This window comes from Pteropus vampyrus, unplaced genomic scaffold (assembly GCF_000151845.1).
Source record: "Pteropus vampyrus isolate Shadow unplaced genomic scaffold, Pvam_2.0 Scaffold21, whole genome shotgun sequence".
NCBI lineage: Eukaryota > Metazoa > Chordata > Mammalia > Chiroptera > Pteropodidae > Pteropus > Pteropus vampyrus.
This window is the reverse complement of record NW_011888802.1, coordinates 2,000,394-2,007,471: the sequence shown is the minus strand read 5'-3', so window position 1 is coordinate 2,007,471 and position 7,078 is coordinate 2,000,394. Positions and strand designations below refer to the sequence as shown.

At 34.3% G+C, this 7,078-nt stretch overlaps 1 pseudogene; it reads left to right on the top strand.

Moving 5' to 3' along the window:
* Positions 1–292: 292 nt before the first annotated feature.
* Positions 293–829, top strand: LOC105289026 (annotated as a pseudogene).
* Positions 830–7,078: the final 6,249 nt, after the last annotated feature.

Below are 7,078 nucleotides of genomic sequence, written 5' to 3'. Positions count from 1 at the left end.
CTAGAAATAAGTAAACTCAATGAGGAAGGCATGTCAAAAGCTGAGGTAAGCCAAAAGCTAGGTCCCTGTGCCAAACAGCCAAGTTGTAAATGTAAAGGAAAAGTAAAAATACATAAACAAATATCCAGACAAGTAAAGGAAAACTTTTGGAAATCAGAAATATGATAGCAGAGCTTTTCCACCGGTCCCCCATCTCCACCAACTCCTACCCACCAGCACCCCTCTTCTTGCATGGTGGGGGCTGGGAACAACTGGCCCCTGCTAAGCCAGCACTGCCTTAGTTTCTTTCCAGCCGTCATCATGATCATCTACTGGGACTTCATCAGCCATGATGAGATGTTCTCCAACATCTACAGGATCGGAGAGATCGTAGATGGTTAATGCCTAGAAGTGGAGGGGAAGTCAGTTGGTAGGACAGGGTAACATTGATGACTTACTCATTGGTGAAAATGCCTCTGCTGAAGGCCCCGAGGGCGAAGGTACTCATAGAACAGTAATTGCTGGCATTGATATTGTCATGAACCATCATTTGCAGGAAACTAGTTTCACAAGAGAAGCCTACCAGAAGTACATCAAAGATTATATGGAATCAGTCAAAGGGAAACTTGAAGAACAGACCAAAAGGAGAAAAGCCCTTTTTGACAGGGCTATAGAACACATCATGTACATCCTTGCTAATTTCAAAAAACTACCAGTTCTTTATTGGTGAATACATGAATCTAGATGGTATGATTGTTCTGCTGGAGTATGGTGAGGATGGTCTGATCCATATGTGATTTTCTTTAAGGATGGTTTAAAAAATGGATAAATATTAACAAATTTATTAATTTGGATCTATCATCTGTCAAAGCAGTAGGTGGCTACTGCTTTTCATCTACACGCCAGGACTAGGACAAGTGAGACTAATGTTATCCTGAGCTTTTCATTTATTTTGACCTTGATTTATTTGGAGTGGAGGCATTGCTTTTAAGAAAAATGTCATGTAGTTTGTCTAAAAATAAAATGCATTTAAACTCAAAAAAATATGATAGAAATCAACTAGTTGATAAAAATCAACTAGAAAATGTTGAATTTTAATTTAAAAAATCTCTAAGAAATGAAAATAAAACGTCTAAATGTAGAAAATTAAATAGGAAGAAATAGAGTACCCATCTAAAAGGTTCATTAACTGAATAATAGAAAAATTAGAAAGAAAGAACAAAAGAGATTATAGTAAGGAGATTATCAAGGAAATAATTCAATAAAATGTCCCAAAACTGAAGTTGAGAATGAAAAGACCATAAAATGTCTAACACAGTGGGGAAAAAAGACCCACATCAATGCAGACCACTTTAAAATGTAGAACACACAGGCAAAATTTCCAGAGAGAAAAAATTACAATGGCATCAAACTTGTCAGCAACAACACTACACAAACAAAAGGATGACTTCAAAATTATGAACTACTATTATTCCTAGCCTATATTTTCACAGCATCAAAATGGAATAAAGTGTGGGAGTGGAATAAGAACATTTCATATTTATAAAGCACAACTAACTTGATCTACCATGAGCTCTTTATCAGGAAATTAATAGAAGACATTTCACCAAAATGAGAGTGCAAACCAAGAAAAAGAACATGAACCTACACACAGGAAATCCAGTTCAGGTGAAATGCAATGGGAGCTTCTAGGATGATTGTGAAGGTAGATTTCCCACACCCTTCGAATAAGCAATAGCTGTGCAAAGGACTGAGAAAGCAATAATCCTAGAGCAGATCAGGAGGAGAAAACTCTCCTAGAAGAGTGCCTCTAAGCCAATAAAATTAATAGAAATGTCTATACATTTAAAATATCAAGAAGACATGTACACTTTAGCAGAGTTTGGGAATGAATCTCACAAACACGCACGCGTATATAGACACACATACGCACATTTTTAACTCAATTTAAAGCAAAACCAAAGAAAATCACAGAAAGGAATATAAACACGATAACTTATATGGGTTAGCTGTGAAAAATATTTACACACTCACAATAATGTAAAAACTGATTATTGATTAAACAAACAAAAACATATTGGAAAATGGGAGAAAAATGAAGATTGGGGATATAAGAGAATTAAATATTCATCTTTCACTGTAGTAAGTGAATACATAATGTCTAAAATTGGAAAAGTATAGCTATACTATTAAAGACTATTTTTTAGAAATTGCAGGTAAATACCAAAGAAATAGATTAAAAGTTAGAAATTGATTGGAAGAGGTAAAAAAAAAGAAAGAAAAAGAAGAAAGGAGAGAACAGATGCTTTACATAAAAAATCTTGTAGAAATATTGGAAAATTCCACATGTATTTATTTTATTCCCTACTTATTACTATATTTATTTTTAAAGTAATTTTAGAAAATAATTTTATTGGACTTTAATCATTGAGTTTTCTTCTTTTTCTTATAATGATATGCCATATTGGAACAGACTTGGAACAAATTCTAGGCTTAGAGAAAGAAGCTCCAACTTAAAATTAACCAGGTCTGTGACAGTTGAATGCTGAAGCTGATGAAGTAATAGGCAATGGTAGTAATGGAAACCAGAGTCTACACTAATGGTTTTTTCAGAAAGAATTTTCTGGTGCCAAGAAAAATTTGGAAAAAAAATTACAAGATATAAGTATTGAAAAGAGAAAATTGTAAGATTTGGAGCAAATAGATAAATCAGCACTAATCACATCATATGTTCAGCACTTTTACACATACCATCTCATGTAACGTTCTCAAAAATCACTCCCTTAAAGAGGTTCAGATTTTTTAAAAGAGAGTTTGCATTGATTATATCACCTGTCTTTAATATTGGAGAAAATTGTTTAGTTTTTTTTCCTCCTCAAAGCTAAGATTTACTCTTTTTTTCTCCAAGTGTGACTCTTGATATGAATTGGTCCAACAGTTATATCCTTTTTTTGTATAATTTTTCTCTCCTTGCCTTTGGAGAGAAAACATATTTATGGGCTATAAATATGTCAAATATGGCCCTCTCATTTAATAGATTAATTGAGTAATCAAGAAAAGCAGACCCTCTCATCGTCTCCATTGATTCCTATTGCACGTTATGCTAGCTTTCCTCTTTAACGAAGTCTTCAAAAGAATGATCTAAAATTGCTATCTCCATTGTCTCACATTTACTTTTTTGAATGATTTAAAACAGGTTTCTATCTTCCCCATTGCCCTGTAAGTGTTCCGGTGAATGACACTATTTTCCAATGGGTTGTTTCAGTCCTTATTTCATTTGATCTATGTGCACTGCTCATCACTGTTAACCTGTTTGCTACTGTCTCTTGGTTCTCCATCTACTCTCTAAATATTCCTCAGTCTCTTCTGCTTGCTCACTTCATGAAATTTAGAATCCCTACAACTTTGTCTTTCTTTTTTAAATATAGGTGGTATGTAATACTATATTCTATTAGGTTCAGGTGTATGATATAGTGATTCAACATTTTTATACTTTATTATATGATCATCCCACTAATTCTAGTATGATAACAATCTGTCACCATGCAAACTTTTCACAATATTATTTATATTACCCTTCACCTATCCTCCCACCCCCTTTCTCCTGGTAACTATCCCTTTGGTCTCTGTTTCTGTGAGTCTGTTTTTATTTTCTTTTGTTTTATTTGTTTTGTTTTGCTTAAATTCTGTATGTGGAAAACAGTATGAAGGTTCCTTTAACTTTGTTTTTGGCATTCTCTTCTCTCCAGACATTCTCTGACATTTTCCTCCATACCTTTAGCTAAAATAGGTACCTAAACCACTGTACTTCCTTGATTGGAGCTCTTGTTCTCCTGGGTTCCCATTGAATCATGTTTCAAAATCACCATGATTTACGTGGAAATAAAGGACCAAACCTGGGAATATTTCTAGTCTCCTTCTTTATCCTTAGTCCCACATCAGTCACCTACACATGCATTCCTTCTCCTTTTCCTTGTTCGATTCCTTCTTTCCATCTATTGCTTTCTTTTTCAAAGCCTCATTTCACCAGGACTTTCACAGACAGTGGTAAAACTCTCGCTCCTTGGGTCTCTTTAACTCTTGATTCATCTTCTATACTGCCATCAGGGTTATCTAACCCAAAATACAAATATTGTCATTTTACTCAATGGCATGAAACCTCTCAGTAGTTCCCTAGTACCTGCAGAATTAAGTCCAAACTCATTAGCACATGTCCTTCCATAGTCAGGTCACCAGCTAGCTACTTATCCCACTTATCTCCTGCTGTACCACCCATGCATTCTGCACTTTAACATAATACGTTTCTTCTGGTTTCTGGATTACACATCTGTACTTCCATTCAGATTGCATCGTCACTCTGGAATTTCTTTCCTCTTTCCTTTCCTATCTCCACACCCAACTGGGAACATCTACGATTCAGACTTTTTTTTTTTTTTTTCAAAATCCACATTTCTATGAAGGCTTCTTGGACTTTCCAACTAAATTTAACCACTTCTTTATAGCACTTCCACTTAACTCTCTGCATAATCACATTTTTAACAAATAACAATTTTTGCATTCCTACATTGGACTGTGCGCTCCTTTAGGACAGACCATGAGCTCCTTTAGCTCCCGTGTCCTACTCGTTTTATAATACTAGTGTTTCAAAGAGTTCCTAGAGGGACAATAGGTGCTTGCCCTAGGAAACTCACAAAGCTCTAAATGTTTGCTACATGCCCAAAAATGTATTAGGAAAAGCAGCTCTAAGTAGTTCTTTGCATGGAAGTTGCTATGCTGTGAGTTATGTGACAATAAAACCCCTACCACAATTGAATGGTCAAATGATATGTCATTTCTAGGTTAGACATAAAGGAATCTATCTCTCTATATTATAGTCTGGAGGACACTAAGTTGGAAAGTTGTTTTATATTGAATGTGTAATATATAATCCAACTATCTCTGGATGTTTTCAATAAGTCAAAAGTAGCAGAAGCAGACATAGTTATTGTAGTAACAACGGAAGCAGTAAAGAGCACTGAACCATGAGTATTATGGAGTGGCTAGAAGAGAAAGGATCTTCTGGGGAATTGCAAGTTGATGGCATGCTGCTGGTCAATAAGTAATGCTATTGATCCTGAAAGGGCTGCTATATACTACGTACTAGGCAGGATGAACAACATTCTAATTCTTCATGAGGCCTGGCTATGCTGCAGTTGAAATGGCATATTTTGAAAATATTCTATGATCACATATGACTATATAAGTTTCATAGGCTGGACTTGAATTATAGATTACAAAATTCAAATTTTGTGGCATTTAAACTACTTCATTATTAGAGAGTTTCATAATTTGCACCTTAAAGGTACAGAATCTATTTGATGGTAAAAAATAAGATGGATTAAATTCTTAACTAACATATTTCTGCATTCTAGCTTCCTCGAGGTCTTCCAGATCAGGCCAACTTTTACTGCTCACCTTCAGACTGATATTAAATTTTGGTCTTGAATTCAAGATCTTAATTTTCCAAAGTTTAGTTCATATTCCCTTACAAAAACAAACTTAGGGCCACTTCTGTTTGTTTCTTACTATAAATATATAAAGTTAAAAATGTGATAAATCAAACAAACGTAAGCAAACACTAGAGAGAGACATTATGAGAAAATGGAATAACACCTACAAAATTTCTGGAGAAATAATTAGGTAATTAGGTCTAGATAATTAGATGATTAGATCTAGATATAGGTGATACATAATACAGGAAGAAGTGAGAGTTTTTGCTTAGGGTATTTAGTGCATATAGAAATAACTCACCATAATGGGGACACTGGCCATTGAGTGAGCAGCCACCCTCACAATGTTGCTAATATGAAGAACCCCAGAGTCAGAATAGTAAAGGTACAGAAGACCTTTGAGATCATCTGGTTAACACTTTTCTGTTTTATAAATTTCAAAACTGAGCTGTAGAGATTTTGATTTACAAGATGTCAAATAGCTTCCCCAGAGAAACAGATGGGGATGGACATGAGAAACAAACGGAGTAAATGTGTGAATTATCAGCACATGGAAAGTTGCTGAATTCCTAAGTAAATGCTGGATAGTTGGCTCTTAAAGTGATAATAAAAAGGTAAGAAGATTTAGAAAAATTGCACATGAAAACCTCCGCAGGCAGGAAGAGGGGGCCTCATGTGTCTCCCCCAAAGAGACATGGAAAACTTTACTAGAAAGGCCAGAAGTTAAAGACATGGTCTTAGAAATAAGCATGAGGGAAAAATAAATGTAGAAATTGCATAAAGAAAACATAAAGCTGTGCTGTCTGCTATGGTAGCCTCAAGACATAGGTACTAATTGAGCACTTGAAAGGTGATTAGTCCAAATTGACATATGTTATATGTAAAATCTCTACATTACAGATTTTGAAGACCCAGATAAAAAAATAATATATCCTATTAATAATGTATATATTGATTACATATTGAAATTGTATCATTTGGATATATGATGTTAAATAAAATATATTATTAAAATTAACGTTGCAAATTTCTTTTTGCTTTTTTAAATGTATCTACTAGAAAATTTAAAATTACAAAGGTGGCTTGTATTTATGGTTCACACTATAATTGTATTGGACCATGCCGGTACAGAGAATATGTGGGAAAGGGTAGACAACAAATATTAATTGAATACCCTGTGTGGACTGGGTATCTTTTATTTATGTTGTTTTATCTGAGAATCACAGCAATTAAAGGTAATTTCAATAACTATTATTTTTCTATCATTAGTTCCAGGAATCTCCATGTTTTTTTTCTCTTAAAATTTTAAAGGCCATAGTAAAATAAGTTAGACAGGTTTTGTGTGTGTGTGTGTGTGTGTGTGTGTGTATGTGTGTGTGTGTGTGTGTGTGTGTGTGTGTTTTCCCAGTACTATAACTCCTGTTCTGAGCATTTAATATTAGTCTGACACAGGGAAACAAAATTTGAGACCTAAGTAGTAAATATTTTACTATCAGTTGTTCTGGTATAGAAAATATGATCATGAAAACCTGTTTTAAAAGTTGAATTATTTGTCATAAAGCAGAAAACTGGTATTGTTACCCTACTCTGCTAATTTACATTGAGATAAC